The following is a 21053-nucleotide window of genomic DNA, read 5'->3' as shown; positions in this document are numbered from 1 at the left end:
AGCAGGTGTCAGAACTAGGTATCAACCCCAGGTCCTCTTCATTTGACCTTCATGAGGTGTGTTCTCAAGACCCTCTCTTCACCACCCTACTCATCCTTCTCAGGATTCTGTCCAGCTTATCAGCATCCCTCCTAATTTGTGACACCCATAACTGACCCTCATATTCCCAATTTGGCCAACCTACAGACCCTTGGTACTGTCCCCTCTTTATACCCAGAAGCTATAGTCTTAAGGCAACCCAAGATGGCACTGACATTTTGTCAACGACATTACACTAACTATGACAATTACTATTTGCATAACCCTTTGAGGTTTACAAAGCACTTTACATATGTTATTTCATATAATTCTCATGACAATCCTAGAAGTTAGGTGCTATTGTTATTCTTATTTTACAGATGAAGAAATTAGGGCAAAAAAAATTAAAAAAAGAAAAAAAGAAATTAGGGCAAAAAAAAAAAGTGATTGGCCCAAGGTCACACAGCTAGTAAGTGTGGGAGACAGGGTTTGAACTCAGTTCTTCCTAACTTCAAGTCATATTCTCCAGATATCTTTCCTGAACCACAGGGGTTAGCCCTCTTTCTGTCTTTAAATCACCTTGTATTCATTCATCCATTTACATATTCTCTCTCTCCCTTTAGAATATGATTTCCTCAAGAGCAAAACTTGTTTCCCTTCTGTTTTGTAGTCCTGGCACCTAGAACAGTGCCTGACACATCCTCAGGGTCGCAAATCCCCTGCAACCCCAAAGAAAATACAACCTTGTATGCCTGCCTACAGTCACACATACACCTGAGTAAAGTATACGAGGCTTCTCAGTATGTGGACCCCTAGCTGTGTCTAATAACAGCTTAAAACATCCTAGGATGATGAACAAGGGGACTCTGGCCCCCGGCCCCACTGACCTCCTATATACTCTGCCTTCTGCCCCCTTAATTCCATCCATTTTTATGAAATAAAATGAGATCTGCAAAAATCCTGCTAACTATTCCTTGCAAAATCCACCTGTGCTCCAGTATCTCCGGGAGTGACTTATAAGGGTGGTTTTTATCCCATACAGACAGCTCGGTTGTTTATCATCAGCCTTGTTTTCTAATGTTTTAATGCTCATTGTTTACTGTACTGGATTGATTATCAATATTCTCCGCGATTTTAGTATCTTTGTGGTGGTTGTGATTCACAATAGGCTGTAGCTTAGAGATGAATGGGTCTGGGTACCATGTGCTGCATAATTATTGATGTCTGTTGTGTTGTGGAAAGAGCACTGAACCAGGTCCCAAGAGATGGGGGCTCCAGACCCCTTCCCATGGCTCATAAATGATGTGAGCTTCAGAAAACCCTTATCAGTGTGATCCAGGGGGAGAGGAAACTGCTCTGGAGTCAGAGGACCTGCATTCCATCTGCGTGATCTTGGAGAAGTCCCTTCATCTCCTTGAGATTCAGGTGCCTCATCCGCAAAATGAGGAGGTTGGACCAGATGCCTTCTGTGGTCCCTCCCAGACTTAGATTGGTAGTTTTACGAGCCTCCCGAGCCTCCCGAGCCTCCCGAGCCTCCCGAGCCTCCCGAGCCTCCCGAGCCTCCCGAGCCTCCCGAGCCTCCCGAGCCTCCCGAGCCTCCCGAGCCTCCCGAGCCTCCCTGGCCTCCAAGCCCCTCCCAACGCTCTGTCTGGGAATCTATATTCTCTGCACCTCTGCTCCTCAGAACTAGCCGGTGTCCTGCTTGAAGGCAGAAGGATAGATGCAATGGTCTTGGAAAGTCCTGTCCAGCTCTAAGATGAAGGATGTCATGCCTACATTTTCAGAAACCAGTAGTGAGCCATGCTTGCCACTCCACAGTCTGGTCCTCCAGAGCCGGCTTTGTTTTTTGTAAGTTTTGTTTTAAAAATCGATGCCCTCTGGGGCAGCTAGGTGGCGCAGTGGATAGAGCACTGGCCCTGGAGTCAGGAGAACCTGAGTTCAAATCTGGTCTCAGACACTTAACACTTACTAGCTGTGTGACCCTGGGCAAGTCACTTGACTCCAATTAGCTCACTTAAAAAAAAAAATTGATGCCCTCGTGGGAGCCCAGATTCAGAGCAGGAAGGGACGTGGTCCAACCTTCTCATTCTGTGGAGGAAGCAACAGAGGTCTAGGGAAGGCTAATGACTCTCCATGATCATGTAAGTGAGAAGTGTCAGAGACCAGGTATGAAGCCATGGCCTCCACCTCCAGAGTCTGCATGTGTTCTTCACTGCCCTCAGTTTCCCAGAAAGGTTCTTCTTATCCATCTCTTTTTAAAATTCCCTTTCCTTCTCTTTCCTGTTTTCTTTCTTAACATCTCTTGCATTCCACTCAAATGCCCCCTACTCCCATTCAGTTAAGCATTAGCTGTCACCTGGACTATTATAATGACTTCCCACTTGGTTTTCCTGGCTCTGGTCTCTCCCTTCTTCAATGTAGCCTTCACAGAACTGACGAAGTGATAGCCCTTAAGCAAGGTCTGGCCATGCCACTCCCCTGAAAAGACATCACCTCTTCTGTTTGGCCCCTCTTGGTCTAGCGCCAACCTATATTTCTGTTCTGCTTTCATATTCATTGCCCCTCACACATCATATGTTCCCCTCAGGAGGGTCTGTTTGCTGCCCTTTGCACATGACGTCCATTTCCCAACTCCATGCATCTGTGAAATAATAATAATAATGTCACCTACTATGTGCAGGTCCCTGTGCTAAGCAATTTACAGATAGTTGATCCTCACAACAACCCTGGGAAGTAAGTCCTTTAATTACCCCCATTTTACAACTGAAGAAACTGAGGCAAACCAGGTTAAGTTACTTGCCCAGGGTCCTCCAACTAGTAAGGATCTGAGGCTGGATTTGAACTCAGATCTTCCAGAAGCCAGGCCCAGTGCTCTATCCACTGTACCACCTGGCCACTTGGCAATGCTGCCATCATTGCTGAAATGCTCTCCCTCTTACTCTCTACCTTCCTCATTACCTTTAAGGCATAGACCAACCTCTTCTACCAGGCCCTGCCTAATCTCAGTTGTTAATGCTGATGTTCTCCCCTTTTCCCTAAAATTAATTTGTTATATATAACAAAGCTTCTTAAACTGTGGGTCACAACCCCATATGGGGCCATGTAACTGAATGCAGGGGTCATGAAAAGTTTTTCAGTAAATGTTTGATTTGTATATCTATTTTACATACCTATATACCCAGGGTCATGTAAAAATTCCTCAAACAAAAAGGGGTCATGAGCGGGAAAAATTTAAGAAGCCCTGATATATAATACAATAAAGGGCAGCTAGGTGGTGCAATGTATAGAGCCCCAGACCTAGAGTCAGGAGGAGCTGCATTTAAATCCAATCTCAGCCACTTACTAGCTGTGTGACTCTAAGCAAGTCACTTAACCCTAATTGCCTCAAAAAACAAAAATACATATATATGTGTAGATATAAAATTTATTATATATGTGATATGGTATACATGTACTATATGTACATACATGTCTATATACATGTGCAGACCCATAAATATGTGTATATTCATACATATATGTCTATAGTATTTACTTATAAGTGTATGCGTTTATTTCCTTCCAGTAGATTGAAAGGTTCTTGAGGGCAGGCACAGTTTCTTTTTTGTCTCTTTATCTTGTGACATGTAAAATTTAATGTGTGGCCGCCCTATTATTACTGTCCCAAGTGTAGGGAAAATCAGCTGCGGTTTCTAATATATTTGTTACTTAGAAATTAGAGGCTATTGTACCATTTTGGGGCATTAAGCATTTTTAAATACATTAGATATTAATAAAGAGAGAACATGTGGAATTCAGAAAGTTCAGAAGCCCTACATATGTAGCACAAGGCGCTACCACCACCTCAGAGTCTCAGGCCAAAAAGAGGAAGTTCCTCTGCCTGGGAGAGCAGAAACCACCTGGGGGTCTGGAAGAGAGGCAGTCCCTACACACCGCTCCAAGCTAATTGGCTGGTAGCATTCAAGTCCATTGATTGATATGACTTGGAGGTGGTCTTAAGTTAGTTAACTTCCTTTCCTTAGTTAGGAAGGTAAATCTACATTTCCTTTGAAATTCTCCTGAGTCTAGGCTGGCCCTGCAAAACCAGCCAGAGTTCCTGTGTGTGTGTATGGGGTGGGGGTGGGGGTCTGAGTCCTCAAAACCCCATTATTTTCTCACAATCTCTTGTGCCAAGCATAGGGCCTACCACACAGTTGGTACCTAATAAATGTTTACTGAATTAAACTTCATTGAACTAAAGTGTTTCTCCCTTCTTTCTCTTTTCCCTCTTTCTTCTTTTTCTCTTCATCATGAGAGTAGCATATAAACTGTAAGTCATCATTTAATGTGTCTTTATCCTCATTCCTTTCCCTTCCTTCCACTCTGTCTTTTTTCTCTCTCTCTTTCTTCGTTAGAGGTTGATTATTTTTTCCTTCTGCACACATCTCTGTTTCCTGTTTCTAATTCACCTATCTTGGAGGGGAGATTCTGTGAGAACCTTGACTCTATCTGCAAAGACTGTGAGCATAGGGGAAAGTGCCAGGGCATGGAGAGGCCACACAGGTGTAAAATATCTTTGATGACTAGGGCTAATTTGGGGCTAATCTGGCTGGGGACTCTTGACTAACTGGCTATCTGACTGCTATTAATTTAATGTGGGCCATTTATAAAGTTCCACAGTACTGCTCCACTCCCAAAATTGATAAGCAAAGGATTAAGAAGCCTCTTAACTAAATAATCAAAGTGGAGTTTATTTATGAGATACTATTTAAAATTAAGAATACATGGAAATAAAATGTACAACCTGACTGCATTGTGGTGCATCTCTTTCCACTGCGTCTCTTTCCCACCTGCTGTGCCTGGAGCTTCTTTAATACAACAAGGACCTTATCCGCCTCATGCCTTAAGGCACTCAGGTCCTTTATTCTAACTCTGAGCCCCTTTCACTTTGTAAATCCCCCTGCTTCTAACTTTCCTCTCCTTACTGCCACCGCTGTACCCCTGTGTTTCTCTCTCACCGACCTTCTGTCTGTCTGTCTGTCTGTCTGTCTGTCTGCTCTGTCAGTCTGTCAGTCTGTCAGTCTGTCTGTCTGCTCTGTCAGTCTGCCCTTCGGCCTCTCTTTTGCGGCCCCTCTAATCTTGTCCGCCAGCCTTTCCTCCTTGCTCCTAGTCCTTTAGCCTTCTCCTGCATCCTTGTATCCCCTGTCTCTTGTCTTTCCCCCTTCCTGTCTAACTCCCAGGTCTATATATACCTTTTCTTCTCTCCACTCAAATCTCAGGGCTTCCTGTGCCCCCACAGACCAAGCTAATCCTCCAGCCAGGGCTGCAGCTGGTGGGAGGGGTGCGCTCGAGCCTCACGTGCTACACCAGAGTCCAGCCTGGACAAACCCAGGATCTCTCGGATAGCTCCTCAGGTCGGAGGGAGCCAGGGGCTTTTTCCCCCCAGCTGTCTCACCTGGCATCTTGTACAGCCCACGGGGCTTTTTGGCTCAGCTGAAGCAGAGGTGGATAGGGCACCAGCACCTCCCACACAGAAGAGACCCTGAGGGCCTAAGGCTTTCTAATCTCAGCCTAAAGGTAGGGTCCCCAAATCAAAATAAATTTCCACACAGAACTCACCCATATCCTGGGGTAGGGACCAACAGACTCTTCTACAGGATTAGTCAGAGAAGGCTTCCTAGAACACAAATTTACAAAGGACAAGAAATGGTTTCATGAATAAAGGAGGGAAGGAAATTTCAGGCAGAGGATATAGAAGAGGGACAAAATGCATGATAGCCAGGCAGTCAGAGGTGAATGCGGGTGTGGAAGGGAGGGGACCACAAGTGGTGGGGTCCTGTCTTGGTTGAAACTATATGCGGGTGCCTGTCTCTATTCTAGATTTTAGGAAACAAGCTGGGGTTTCTAATATATTGCTACTTAGAAATTAAATGCTACTACACCAGTTTGGGGCATAAACATTTATTAAAGCATATTAAATGTTAGTAAAGAGAGCTTACATGGCTCCTAAAATGCAGAGGCCCTACAAACTGTGATTTTTAAAATCTAAATTGTGGTCGCCTTAAATTAGAAGCTTTAGCACCAGTCCTTGGGCATTAAACATTTATTAAAGCATACTGATATTCCCATGGAGTTCAGAAAGTTAAGAAAAAAGCCTATCTAGCCTAGAGTTCCAGCCTGGTCTGGTCTGGTCTGGTCTGGTCTGGTCTGGTCTGGTCTGGTCTGGTTCTTCCTCAAGTCCTCTGCCACAAGCCTGCTTCAATCACGAACTCTCTCCAGCAAGCTGTTCGTGGAAGCTTTTTATAGATCTGGCACAGAGGCGGTCCTTACACACTGCTTCAAGGTGATTGGTTGATGTCATCCAAATCCATTGGCTTTGAAGGTGTTCTCAAGTTGAGTTCACAGTCTAGTTTCTGAGAACAATACCTTCTTAAGGGATAGCCAGGTGTGATTACGATCCAATTAACTTCAAGTAGGCTTAATCAGCAGTCAGTCACTCTCACTTGATTCAATCAGTATAGATTAATCTCCAGGTGGGTCTTTGAGTATCTGCTAAATCCCATTATTTCATCACAATACCTAAGATAGAGAGTGAGAGCCAGAGGGCAGAGTGGGACAGAGAAGAGAGACCCCCCCTCTCCAAGGCTTTATATCCTCTCGCAGTTAGAGGCAGGTCACTGCACCTTGACCCAAGCTAATTGGCCAGTAACATTCAAATCCATTGATTGGCATGACTTGAGGGGGGTCTAGGTGAGTTAACTTCCTTTAGGTAGTCAGAAAGGTCAAGCTACATTTCCTTTGCAGTTCTGCTGACTCTGGGCTGGCCTTAAGAAAGGTCAGGCAAGGCTCTATGGTTAGGCACTCGAGTAGGGGCGGTCTCTGGGACCCCCAAAACCCATTATTTTCTCATAGTCTTAAACTCAAAAGTGGTAAATGAAATCAAAAGAACTGAAGGTCACTTTAGGCATCTGAGAATCATGTCATCCCAGAGCACGAAGGGTCCTCTGGGGCCATCTAGTCAAGCTCTGGGATTCTGTTATCCTTGGTTGTTCAGAGTCAACATCATGATTTGAGAAGTACCAAAATCTGCTGTTCCTAACAATGCTTGACAAGTTCTGAGTTTGCTTTTAAATATGCAAATTGATCCTTTATGACTCATTTACACATTGCTGAAGCCCCACTATATAACATTTGTGTTATAGATGTCATTTATGTACTTAATTTGCTAGATCTGTAATCCCATTGTCCCTCTGAATATTGCCCTATGTTCAAGGCACACTTGGGTATGGGTCAGCCTCCACTCAAAACCATACCTCATGAAACACCTCCCTCCAAACCCCAATGTGTTTCTTGTACCACTCAGTCAGAAAGAATAGATGATAGATAGATTATAATGATATAAAATTCTACATATACACAGACATGTATATATGTATATGTGTATATAGACATATATTTATACATATATTTCCAAAAAAAGATATTTAATTAAACAGTACAGCAATATACCCAGAACTAGATAAGTTACCTCATAACCAATAAGAGAAGGGACACATAAAGGAAACACAGGTGACCAGGTATTGTTCATGAAAAGGCATTCACCTAGGATTCAGATATGGTTGGGGAAATTCACACCTCAGTCACTGTAAATTCACTGATAACTTCTGGAGATACCATTGAATTCTCTGATAGGAATTTCTTCTGCTTCCACTCCTGCTCCTTACTGAAAATCTTCATCAGATCCTCTCTGTTATAATCTGCTCGTCTCCATCTGTAGAGGAAGGAGTCTGACAGCTCTTTATCTTGAGAGCCATCAGAATTCTCTGTACCATTTGTGATGCAAACCCTAGCCAGCCACATCCAACCAACCAGATAAAAAGATTTCAGGTACAGTAATACCTTTTATTGTGCTTCCATTTATTACCCTTCACAGTTATTGCAAGGGTTTTTTGTTTTGGGGGTTTGTTTTGTTTTTTTGGTTGTTTTGTTTTTGTTTTTGTTTGTTTGTTTGTTTTTTACAAATTGAAGGTTTGTGGCAATCCTGCATTGAGCAAGTCTTTCTGTGCCATTTTCCCAATAGAAGGTGCTCATGTTGTGTCTCTGTTCATATTTTGGTAATTCTCACAATATTTCAAACTTTTTTGTTATTGTTATGTCTGTTATGATGATCTATGATCACTAATGTTACTATTACAATTATTATTGTAAAGATGTTATTATTGTAATTATATTGGGGTGTCATTAACCATCCATATAAGATAGCAAACTTAAAAGATAAATGTTTTGTGTGCTCTGACTGCTCCACCAATGGGAAGTTCCAGTCTCTCTCTGTCTCTCTGTCTCTCTGTCTCTCTGTCTCTCTGTCTCTCTCCCCTCTCTGTCTCTCTCCTTCTTCTTCTTCTTCTTCTTCTTCTTCTTCTTCTTCTTCTTCTTCTTCTTCTTCTTCTTCATCTCCTCCTTCTCTCTCTCTCTCTCTCTCTCTCTCTCTCTCTCTCTCTCTCTCTCTCTCTCTCTCTCTCTCTGACCAAATTTTAATTGGGAAGTGTTAGCTAAGCAGCTCCACAATATTGGGACAAGGAAGGAGATCGGCAGCCTCCCTTAAAACAGAACACGATTTATTTTAACAAGAACGAACTTAAAAAAAAAAACACAAACAGGATCAGTAGAATCAAGGGTAAGGAAATAAAATGGGGAAAGGGAAATTATACAACCTGAAAAAAACACCACCACCCAGGAATCAGCTGAGAATACACTGCAGCCCCTTCCAGCACCTTCCAGCTTCCAGCTGGAATGAGGGGGAAAAAAAAAAAAAAACCTCCCTTCTCCCAGCACTCCCACACAGTCCCCAGTGAATTGGCTGCCCACTCTGACAGTCACATGACTGCCCTCACTAGGCTTCCAATCATTATAATTTTGCCAGGCCCATGTAGGCGTCAGCGAGTGGTGATGACGTGAAGTGCCATGGCTACAACCATTGGGTGGAGCAGGCCAGTGCATGCCGAGGTTTTTCTTTAAAATTCTAGCCAAAAGATGGGGTAATAAAAACCTCGAATAACAATTAATTCTTTACATTCTCTTTCTCTCTCTCTCTCTCTCTCTCTCTCTCTCTCTCTCTCTCTCTCTCTCTCTCTCTCGGCCTCCTTATTCTCCAAGACACAAAAATATTCAAATAATATTCAAATAATAACCCTGCAGTGGCCTCTAAGTGTTCAAATGAAAGGAAGGGTCAATTGACGTGGCAAACTTCATTGTTGTCTTATTTTGACAAATGATCACAGCCACTTCACCCTTCAGCAAACACCGCAGTGATCAGTCAGCCGCCATCAACATTTAGGCAAGACCCTCCACCAGTAAAAAGATTACAATTTGCTGAAGGCTGAGATGATGGTTAACATTTTTTTAGCAATAAAGTCTTTTTATTAAGATACATACATTAGACATAACACTATCGCGCACTTAATAGGCTACAGTATAGTGTAAATATAACTTTTATATGAACTGGGAAACCAAAAATTTCGTGTGACTCTATTGCAATATTTGTTCTAATTGGGTGGGTCTGGAACTGAACCTGCAATATCTCCAAAGCATGCCTGTGTTTTAAAGTTTGTTTTTAGAAATCTTTTTCTTTTGCTCCCTGAGTCACTAGTCTGGGTGCCCTTGAAATCATCCTGCTGCTCCACTTAGCAAAACTACAAAGGTGCCACTCTCCTATAATGCCCCTGCCCCCTTCCCACAAAAGACAACCTAAGATCAGAAAGGGCCAGATGTGGCTGATGGAGTGACAACCTTTGCCCTACTTTCCACTAAGCAACCAAAATTTCCACAGTCCCACCATGTCACAGAGATGCAGCTTTCGGCTATCCAAGCCCTCTATGTCTCACATTGCCCAAAGGCTTGGTGTACCAGAAACATTAACCTTTGCTGCTACATATCAGGTTCTGACCTGGAAATTATTCATCCAGCAAAGCACAGGGAAAATCCCCATAGAAGATTTGTGGTCTTTTTAAAAATTTTTCCTTGTTTTGCCATATACTCATCCTCTCTTCTGTCGACTTTAATATATGTACTAGACTCAGGTGGCAGGTGTATGTGCACACTACATTATAAATTTTTTAAAAAATAAATAAATAATGCCCATAAATCTTTCACCCTCTGTACTTCTGTCAAAGGCTGCCCAGATGTGTGAGCAAGAGAGAAATCCTTAGGTCTTACTGGACCCACTTTGATATCTGAAAGAGAACAGAATTTTCTGGGTCTCAGATGAGGGCAGAGATAAAAGGGGTGGGGGGGCAGAGAGAATCAACTGAGGGGAGGAAATCATTCTATGATGCAGTGCCCTTGACCAGAATATTTGAGAAGGAAAACACTTTGGAAAATTCCTGGGGTTTGACCTTCCTGAATCCGATTGTTCTTTCCTATTGCCTAAGATCCTACCATCTCAAACACTATTCCCCTGTGATAGTATGAAAATCACTCAAGTGATATAGCATATATATAAAAAGCTTTGTAAATGTTAAAATACCAGTGATTTGTTATTATTATTATTATTCATTATCATCACCATCACAATTATGATTAATCTTGTCCAATAGAGTTGAGAGAAATTATTGAGACAACTCACTACCCTTTTATTATTCTTGAATATTTAGTTCTCTGCAGACTCTTACCCAGATGGATACAATAATTGCTTTTTGTAGTTGAATAAAAGTATTGGGATGGAAGTTCATCTTCTGAAGGCTTACTGCAAGCACTGTCAGGACATTTGCAGTAGCAGACAGGACGATGGGCATGGTATGTACCTTATCCTTTCACATATGGTTTCCATTTCTTCTGTGAGGTTTCTACATTTTTCAGTCTTTTGTTCTATGCAGTTTGGAGATTATGAGTATTGAGATGGCGACAGCTTTAAATCCTTGTTCTTAATTTTTTTATGGATCTCTCATATCCAGGTGATTGTCGGCAAAAGTTTGGTCTTTAATAATGTTACAGTTTATTGGTTAAGTTTTCAAGGGTATTTTGATGTCTGTATGGACATCTGCCATCTCTCGGTCTATGAAAGGGAAATAGCTTCCAATTCCAGTGACCAAGTTATGTCTTGTTAGGTCAACCAGAGGCACAATTTTTGGTCACCTGAAGTTATGGGTGGAAATAGTTGACCATTTCCTTGCATTACCTGCTTTGATTACCAAGTCTAGGTTCCTTAAAAATAATCCTTCTTGAATTACAATAATATTGTTATTTATTATTATTATTGTCTCATTCTGATATTTTCTGAGATCCATCTAGATTTCTATATTATTATTGTTGTTGTTATTTAATAGCTGAGTTATATATTCACTATTGTCCAACATAGCCTATAGCTTATTAAACAGTAAGAGGGTTTAAAGCTAGAAGGGATTTCAGAGATTATTTAGGCCCAAAGTTTATAACCTGGGGTTCACAGACTCCCAAGAGGTCTGCGGATAGATTTCAAGGAGTTTATAAATCTGTTGGGGTGGGGGGTGATTACATTTTTCTTCTGCTCTAATTGGCTTCCTTTGCACTCCTATTTATTTTTAATTTGTGAATTTTTAAAAATGAATCTGAGAAGGGATCCACGGGCTTCACCAGACTGTCAAAGGAGTTGATAGCCCCCAGAAAGCTTAAGAACCTCTGTTCTAGGCTAAGCTTCTCATTTGACAGCAGACGAAACTGAGGCCCAGAAGAGAAAATATCTTGCTCAAGTTTACAGAGACCATCAGTAAAATATAAAATCTACTCAAATAGTAAATAGAACATTTGAGATGGAAAGTTCTCTGGAATAGAGATTATCACAATGTCAGAGCTACAAGGGGCCATTCCTGTCTAAGCTCTTCATTTTGCAGAGGAGAAAACTTGCCTAGCAATAGTAAGCCACTTGCATAAAATCTTCTTGTTGGAGCCAGAGCTAGAATCAGAACCCAGATCCCCTGACTCCAAATTCAGATCTCCCTCTCCTGCCTTTGCTCCATAAATAGTCCCTTCCAAAGTTCCACAGGCTGGACCCCGTCCTTGTAAAAGTTTTTATTTTAATTTTCTTTAAAGAATGCAATTAAGAGGCGATGTTTCCGTTCTTGCAACTTTCATTGTGGTAGGAATAATGGGGGGCAGTGTTGGGTGCGGGGAGGGAAAAAGAAGGGTGCTTTAGCCCCTGACTGTTTCCAATCTGCTGTTCTGGCTAAGTCTAAGAAATAGCTGAATGGCCAATCTTTAAATCAAGTGGAAAGATGGCTTGATAGGATTCCAATAAAACACATGAATCACAATGGCTATCCCCATATAATTAATCACCAGCCATTCCAGGAACATCCTAAAACGTATTGAAACTCTCTATCACTACATACATCCTGGATTAGACCCCAAGGGTTATTCTGTCAAAAGCAATTTCATTCTCCATATTGGGATATTAAATTGCTCAGAAATCTTCCACATGTGATGGCTTCAGCTGTGTCAGTGAGAATTGTTAAAGACACAACAATCAATTCAGCACAGATTATTTTAACAATTGAACCCTACCCACTATCTACTTGCTGTCTCATTTAAAGGCAACATGTATTTTCCAAGTGGTTACTACATGGTAAGCACTGTGCTAGGTGGTGGAAGATACAAAGAAAAGTAAATTTCATTCTTCAGAAGATGAAGGAAGCAACAGGAATAATGGACTTGGAAACTTCTTAAGGAAACATTAGAACTGAAAAGAAATGATGGAAACCTTGGAAGGAAATGCGCTTGCCACTTCAGAGTTTGTGACAGGTTGGTTGGTTGCTTGGTGTCCATCACGCTCAAAGAAGACCAAAATGCCATCGTTATGTGAGAGTGAAAGTACACTGTGTCCTCCTGTGGTTGATCAGACCAATTCGGTCTTGGAAGCTTCTACCACAAGTCAGGCATAGATAGTCCATGTGAATAATTTGGAGTGGAGAGAAACATAAGACTTAGCCAGACATACATAGAGAGGAGGTTTCAGAGTTCACATAGAACAGGTAGAATCTAGTGGCCAAAATGCACAGAGGAAGTTGGCCCAAGATAAGTGGGAAACTCTCAAGAATGAACTTCTTGATTGTAATATCACAGAATGACAAAATTGCAGTGTCAAGAGGGATCTTAGAGGCCATCTAATAAAACCTATTCTTGAATAAGTATTCCTTCCAGAATTTCCTCAAAAAGTGGTCATCCCACCTTTGCTTAAATATCTCAAAATCGGGAAGGACCTGCTAGAGACGGAGGAGAGCTCACTGCAATGAGGGACAGGGCTAAATGTTAAAAAGCTTTTTTTAAGGGGGGGGGGGGTAGAGTTATACCAAGCCTATATTTGCTTCTTTGCTCCTTCTCTTCATTGTATCTAGTCCTGTTTTGGGAAGCCAAGCAGAGTGAGTCCAATCACTCCAGCCCTTCAAACATTCAAATGCAATTACCATGTTGCTCCCACCCCCAGGTTTTTTCTTCTCTAGGCTAAGCATACCCAATGCATTCGATAGCTCCTCCTTGAGACTTTTCAATAACCTAGTTACCCTCGTCCCAGTGGACTCTGGCCAACCAATATCCTTCCTAAAATGTCACTCCAGAACTGAACATTAATTCCAGATGCGACCTCATTAAGACAGAGAAAGAATAAAAAGGGGCTATCACTTTCCTTGTCCTGAAAAACATTCCTCTTTGATAACAACCACAACCTCACCTAGCATTTATACAGTCTTTTGAATTTTGTAAAACGCTTTATAAATATTAACTTACTTGGTCTTCAAAACAACCCAGAGAAGTAGGTGCTATCTTTATCCCAATTTTACAGATGAGGAAAGTGAGTCAGACAGCGAATAAGTCACTTGCCCAGGGTTATAAAACTAGTTAGTGTCTGACATTAGATTTGTTTTTGTTTTTGTTTTTTTAGTGAGGCAATTGGGGTTAAGTGACTTGCCCAGGGTCACACAGCTAGTAAGTGTTAAGTGTCTGAGGCTGGATTTGAACTCAGGTACTCCTGACTCCAGGGCCGGTGCTTTATCCACTGTGCCACCTAGCTGCCCCTGACATTAGATTTGAACTTAAGTCTTCCAGACTCCAGCTGTAGCTCTCCATTCATCTAGCTCCCTCTGATAGATTGAAGAAACACATTATTATCGTGAAGAAGAAAAGGGGAAGATGTCTAAAAATCTATGCCATCTCTGCCCACTTTTGGCCGTCCTCCACTAAGCAATCAAAAAGATCTTCTTAAAATGTAGGTCTGACCATGTCACCCTTCCCCTATTCAAGAAACTATTCCTTTTAAGTTCAAATAGAAAATCCTCTTTTTGGCTTTTAAAGCCTTTCATAACCTGGACCCTTCCTACCTTTCTGGTCTTCTTACACATTCTTTCTTCCAGAAACTACACAGCCCAATGACACTCGCCTCCTTCCTATTTTTCACACAAGATCACTGATTTTCTGACTTAAGTATCTTCATGACATAGGCCTAGAATTTTCTTCCTCCTCATCTCCACATTCTGGCTTCCTTCAACTTTCAATTCAAATACTACCTCCTCTATGTAGCTTATCTGGATCCCTCTTAATACTAGTGCCTTCCCTCTAAGACTACCTCCAATTTATCCTGCATATTTCTTATTTGTTCACAGTTGTTTGCATGTTGCCACAGCTCCCCAAATTATAAGCTCCTTGAAGGCAGGGAATTTTTTTGCCTTCCTTTGTATCCCCAGTACTTGGCATAGTGCCTGGCACAGAGTAGATGCCTAACAACTGTTTGTTGACTGATAGAGATCTCATGTATAGGGGATTAGTGACCACAGAAGAAAGGTTTTGTCTGGGCAGTTGGAGAAATGATGAGTAGAGCAACAGGGCAATTAACTATCCCATCATACATTTCCAAGAAGTGATGACAATGTGGGTTTGGATTTCATTAATATTTTTGGAACAAGAAGAAAGTTGTTTGAAAGAGACGGAAACTCTGAGAAAGTCTGTATGGTGGAAGAGTGGTGATAAAGGTCCCAAGATATCTGGGGTGGGTGGATAGGATGTGTCCATAGGGCCAGTGAGCTACAATTGGTTAAGCAAAGGGTTGACCCAGTGGTAAGGCCGATGGCAACATGTCCCAAGATGTCCAGGAGAAAAGATCTAGAGAAGAATATGATTAAGGATAAACATAAAAGGTTGGACCCTGACTGAGAAAAGGGCCACCTCTTGGGCAGGTAATAGATAAAGGAGAAGAGAATAGGGAGATGATATCCATGTGTTCTGAAATGTAGAGTAGAAAAAAAGATGGAGGCCCAGGCAGGGAGCCTTCTTGTTTTCTTATTAATGTATGGGAGGAGATCCTTTGATGAGAAGGAGAAGTAGGGAAAGCTTGAAGAGAGAAGAGCCCAGAAATAGTCGAGGATGAAATCCCAAGATCCTTAGAGATTTTCCCCAAAGCAGAATAGGCTGCCCAGGGAGGACAGAGGGAGCAGAGGCAAAAGAACCACTTGTTGGAGGTATTTTCCAGGTGATTTCATCTCAGGCAGATGACATAACCTCTAGCATTCCCTCTGACTCTGAGATTCTGGGACATCTTAGAAGTTAGAGCTGGGTAGACTTTTAGGGACCATCCAGACCCATCTCTTTATTTTTACAGATCATGAAACTAGGGTCTAGATATATGTGGCATCTCCCTAATCAAATGTAAGCTCCTTGAGGGCAGGCACTATCTCACTTCTGTATTCCTATCTCCAGCACTTCATACAGCGAACAGCACATTAAAGCTGTTTTGAAAATGCATATTGACTGGCTGGTGGATGTAAAACCTGAGGCCTCTGCCCTCCAACCCACTCCAGCATGCATGCGGCTCTATTATAGGAAGACACTTTTTTGCTGACTTTGGCTATGCCCAGAACCTCTTTCTCCCTCAGGTAGACCTCAGGATAGTGATTTCTGCATTGAATTGGGCAAATGGAAAGAGAAGATCCTTCAGGATTCAAAATGTCACTGTGCAGAACATGGAAAAAATAAATACAAGAATGGAAACCATCCCAAAGACAGGGGGATTAGAAATGCATTTATTTGGTGTGTATTATCCCCAAATTTCAAGGCTGCTGAGGTATAATTTAATCTATTACATGATTGTACAAAATTACTGTACCACATCAAAGAGACCATGGCCCTGCACTCCGGGAAGGGACATTGTAAAATGGTTTTCAAATACATAATGCAGTCTCTCAGGTGATTGAGATGGGGCTCCCATCACTGAAAATAATGCTTCACTCATGCTCCCGAGATCAAAACAATGGGGCCATTATGGAAGAGGCCCACTGAAATCCTGGGGCCATTTCTTTGGATTCACTTTGTCATTAAAGTCAGTTGAGGAGCCCAGACATTTCTTTCTTATCAAAGTTTTTTCCCCTAATACAGAAAAACAAAATTGAATCTTCATGAAATAAGAAGGGAACCTATCCTAAGTAACAAAGGGAGTGGTCTTATATGACAGCAATCTCCCCAACAAATTAAGTTGTTCTCCTCTTCAAAGTATTCCAACACCCTTGTTATTTCATTCTGAACTAAAATCAACTCATGAAAAAGCCAGAGTTGGAAGTTAGAACAGAAATCAAGCCAAACCCCCATCATTTTACAGAGGAGGGAACTGAGGCCCAGAGAGGCAATGGGGCTTGCCCAAAGTTATGTAGGTGGTGAGTAGTAGGTCTGAGAATCCCATTGTACAAATTCCCAGGCTCTTATCAACCACAGTCACTTACATGTGATGCATATAATGAACATGGTCTCTGCCCTTAAGGAGCACAAGTTCTATGTCCCTACAATTGACTAGATTTTGTGTCCCCACAGTTCCTAGGGGGACACAAAATGCATGAGTAAATGAACATGAACAAAAAGAATACAGAAAAACAAGAATAAGTAAAGGTACTGGGACTAGGATTTCATTGGTATAGGGACCTCCCCCACCCCTGCCCTGCCATGGATGCAGGTCAGTACCTTTTCTGCAACATATACACTTAAGAGAGTTGGCCAAGGGATTGAGAAGTAAAGAGACTTATCTAGGGTCACATACCAAGATGTATCAGAGGTGAGACTTGAACCCAGGTTTTCCTGGCTTCCAGACCAGCTCTCCATCTAATATGCTGCACTGTCTCTAACATGATAGATAATATGTTTATTATTATCCTTCCCCCACCTCCACTGATTATATCCAACTTACCCCAGCCAAACCTTCTGAAAACATAGTTCTTTGCATGTTATCTCCCCCATTAGACTGGGAGCTTCTTGAGGGCAGGGACTGTCTTTTGCCTTTCACTGTTTTCCCGGTGCTTGGCACAGAGTCTGACACATAATAGGTATTTGTTGTTGCTACAAAAATATAAATTGATTTTTTGCATATTACCTCCTCAGATTCTGGGACAGAACTCTGAACACAGAGGCTTAACAAATGTTCTTCAGTTATTAACCACTTAAATCAAGTGAAATTAGAGAATTAGTTAAAAAAACACAACCACTTGGCTCACTGTACCAATAACTATGACTTACTGCAAAACTTCCATGGATCTGTGAGCTTCATGATGCCAGTGCTCCCTCCAATGGTGTGGGTCACACCTCATCAATGATCTCTTCACATTCTCCCATGAAGGTTCTTCCAGTCATTCACTGTCACTTATCTTGGAAGGATTTTGGTAAATAAAAGAGATGTATCATATGCCTGGGTAAATAGTAGTCCGGATTTTCCAAAAAAAAAAAAGGGGGGGACAAGATGAAATCTGGAAAATATATGCTGTGGAGTTTTACTCTGAATTCTAGCAAAATATATACAACATATATTATCAAATAATGAAGGAACATTTAGAAAAGAAACCCATGATCACAAAGAACAAGCCATACCATACTAGACTATTTCCTTATTCACAAAGTTATTAAACATTTTAGGGGACTAGAAGAATACTAGAGATAGTTTCAGTATATTTTGCCAAAGCGTTTGATGAGGCATCTTACATTATTTTTATGGAAAATATGGCAAAACATGGGCTAGACAGAACAGATAGATTAATTTGGACATGCTTAACACACCTAGGATAGGAAAAGCTTTTTTTTGGGGGGGGGGAGGCTGCCATATCATGTCATGGCTCTTATTTTCATAATATAGTCCACAAAAAAGACCCAGATCCTTTGCACAAGACCTGTTGTGTAACCCTACTTCTCCCATCCTATACTTGTGAAACTGATTTTCTGAACCAGAGGGTAAAACTTTTCATTTATCCATCCAACCTTAGCAAATGAGTTACCTTCTCTGGTCTTCAGCTTCCTGAATTTGCAAAATGAAGGCGAAGAACAACATGGTACAGTAGAAAGGGCTCTGACTCTAATTTATTTGTATCCCCACTCTTTAGCATAGGACTTTCCACATAGAAAGTACTTAATCAATGATTTTATTCATTCATGCATGCATGTGCACTGGTTAGAAAGTTATTATAAATGAACTTAACTCCATGAACTGGAATGGTGTTTGTGGAAATATTAAAGAGATGACAGAGCTACAAGAAAGGTTAAAGTTTGGTAGCAAGGAATAATGACTGCCATTTCTCCCTTAATATTTTTCTGCTTTTTCTTTCCTGGAATCCATATAAGAAGTGAATATTTAGGCAAATATACCTGAAATAATATTGTTTTTCAGAATCCTAGGATTTTTTTCCTCCTGCAGGTTTTTTTAATTTGTTTTTTATAATAAACATTTTTATTTAAAGTTTTGAGTTCCAAATTCTATCCTTCCTTCCCTCCTTCTTCTCCCTAAGGTGATAAGCAAATATGTTATACATGTGCCAGTATGTAAAACATCACTATATTAGTAATTTTGTATAAGAAAACTTAAATAAAAGAAAAAATGAAAGAAAGAAAGAAAGTGAAAAACAGCATGCTTCAGTCCGTGTTCAAGCAATATCAGTTCTTTCTTTGGAGGTGAATAGTATGCTGCATTGTTAGTCCTTTCGGATTGTCTTGAATCATTGTATTGCTGAGAATTGCTAAGTCATTCATAGTTCTTCATCAAACAATATTACTGTCATTGTGCACAGTATTCTTTTGGTTCTTCATACTTCACCATCCATCAGTTCATACAAGTCTTTCCAGACCTTTCTAAAATCATCCTCCTTGTCATTTCTTATAGTACAATAATATTCCATCACACTCATATACCACAGCTTGTTCAGCCATTCTCCAATTGATAAACATTTCTTTAATTTCCAATTCTTAGTCACCACAAAAAATCCTAGGACTTTTTTTATTTTGTACTAAATCTTTTCCCAGACTCTCAATTTACTGTAACATTAACTAAGGCATGAAAAAGAGATCTATCTCTTAACCTCCCACCTAACTCTTCAGTCTGGCATTTAAAAGCTTCTGCAATTTTTTCCTCAAATATCTTTCTAGTCACTTCCTATTACTCTTTTCAGTCTTCAGGTGTTGTCAAATCTTGGGATGAAGAGGGCTTTCAGAAACAGCTGATGTTGTCTCTTTGGTTTACATCTGCCAGGGATTCTGTCCTATCCACCCCAAGGAATATTTGTAAGCTATAGAATGAGCAGCAGATCTATAATTATCCATTCTTTCCTGGGACATTTGGTATCAGATTAGCTTCACACACCAAGGATTCTTAAGGGGAGAAAAGTTGTGTAATTACATAATATTTTCCTGTAACTAAAATCAATTCCTATGGAAAAAAATAATTCAAAAAACAGGAACCTGAAAGATAAGAGCTTACAAGTACACAGCTGGGGAAAGGTAAGTCCATTTCTATCAAGGGATGGAAAAGTTCCCTTTCCACTTTAACTTCCACTCCTCAATACATACTTTGATACACAAGCAGAGGCTATGAAGAGGTGAAAAGTCAACAGGACCAGTGATAAGAGCAAGGGTTTGGAGTTCAAAGATGGATTCAAGTCTTGGCTCTGACAAGAACCTAGGGATGTCCTTTAACTCTCAGAGCTATAGTTCCTTTAGTTTATAAGAATGTTCATGCTACCTAATTTGCAAGGAAAATTATCTAAGCTCTAAAGATCTTTAGAAATGTGAGCTCCAATTAGGGGGCCATGTATGTGGTATTATATGAGGGGAACTGAATAGCTCCCATAGGCAAAAACATTTCCCTTTCTCATGTGTCACAGTGCCTGAAATTCCACCATCAGAGATTAATTCCACTGAGTGATTTGTAAATATTTGTCAAATAAACATGTAGATGGCAAGACTTACTCTCAAAAATCAGATACATGCTTCAATATGTCAAAGATTTATGATTTTGTCAGTGTGTGTACTACCCACAAAAATGCAGTGAAAAGAAGGATCAAGTTGGAGACAAGACAGCACTTGCTCTCAAGAGTTCACATCCCAGTGGAGGAGAGAACATAAATAGGAGGGTTCAGCTGCAAGTCAGTTGGAAAGTTTTCCCATGGTCCAAAAGGAAGAGGGAAAGTAAAAATCTCTAAGCATCTTTACCAAAGAAAGAGCCATGAAGAGAAGCTATAATGTAGGAAGAAGAATATCAATTGAGTACAGAAGACAAAATCCAGGAGAGATTAATCAAAGCCATGCCCTGTGATGCCTGTACACAAATACATCACTGGTCATTCACAGCAGTGGTTCTAGCAGAGGAAGTCTATTTGGCCTCATAAGTGTCACTGAGACTTTATGGGATTGAACCCATGACCGGAACCTGTCTCTGCAGAGGTACAGCATATCCAAAAAGTTCAGCCTAAGTTAAATGGAGTGTGTTTATTGTGTATTGAGAAAATATATTCATGAGGAAATCTAAGGACCAGAGAGTGGGAGCCTAATGGAAAGTATTTGGATGAAAGTCAATGAACCCCGCCACACACACCAAGAAAAAGATGTCATCAGATTGCACTCCTCCTGTGGCCAGCCCAGAGATGAAGCTCTCTGAACTTAGCTAGAGTTGTTTTCCAATGATAGGCATCATTATCACTCATTGCTTCCATATATATCTGTCTTCTTAGTTGGTTAGACCCATGTGAATGGCCCTCTGCCCACATAGAACCACCTCTATACTGTGATGTAGAGTAGAGACA

At 41.0% G+C, this 21053-nt stretch overlaps 1 long non-coding RNA gene across 2 annotated transcripts in view; it reads right to left on the bottom strand.

The window, feature by feature from the left end:
- Positions 1 to 21053, bottom strand: part of LOC122756070 — a 67942-nt gene that overhangs the window by 15750 nt on the left and 31139 nt on the right. For both annotated transcript variants that reach the window (XR_006356431.1, XR_006356432.1), the window contains exon 3: positions 5617 to 5674. This is a non-coding gene — a long non-coding RNA (uncharacterized LOC122756070). The remainder of the gene's footprint in view (positions 1 to 5616; positions 5675 to 21053) is intronic.

Source organism: Dromiciops gliroides, chromosome 4 (assembly GCF_019393635.1).
Source record: "Dromiciops gliroides isolate mDroGli1 chromosome 4, mDroGli1.pri, whole genome shotgun sequence".
NCBI classification, from domain to species: domain Eukaryota; kingdom Metazoa; phylum Chordata; class Mammalia; order Microbiotheria; family Microbiotheriidae; genus Dromiciops; species Dromiciops gliroides.
Note: the sequence above shows the minus strand (reverse complement) of the source record. Positions and strands in the feature narration are given on the sequence as shown.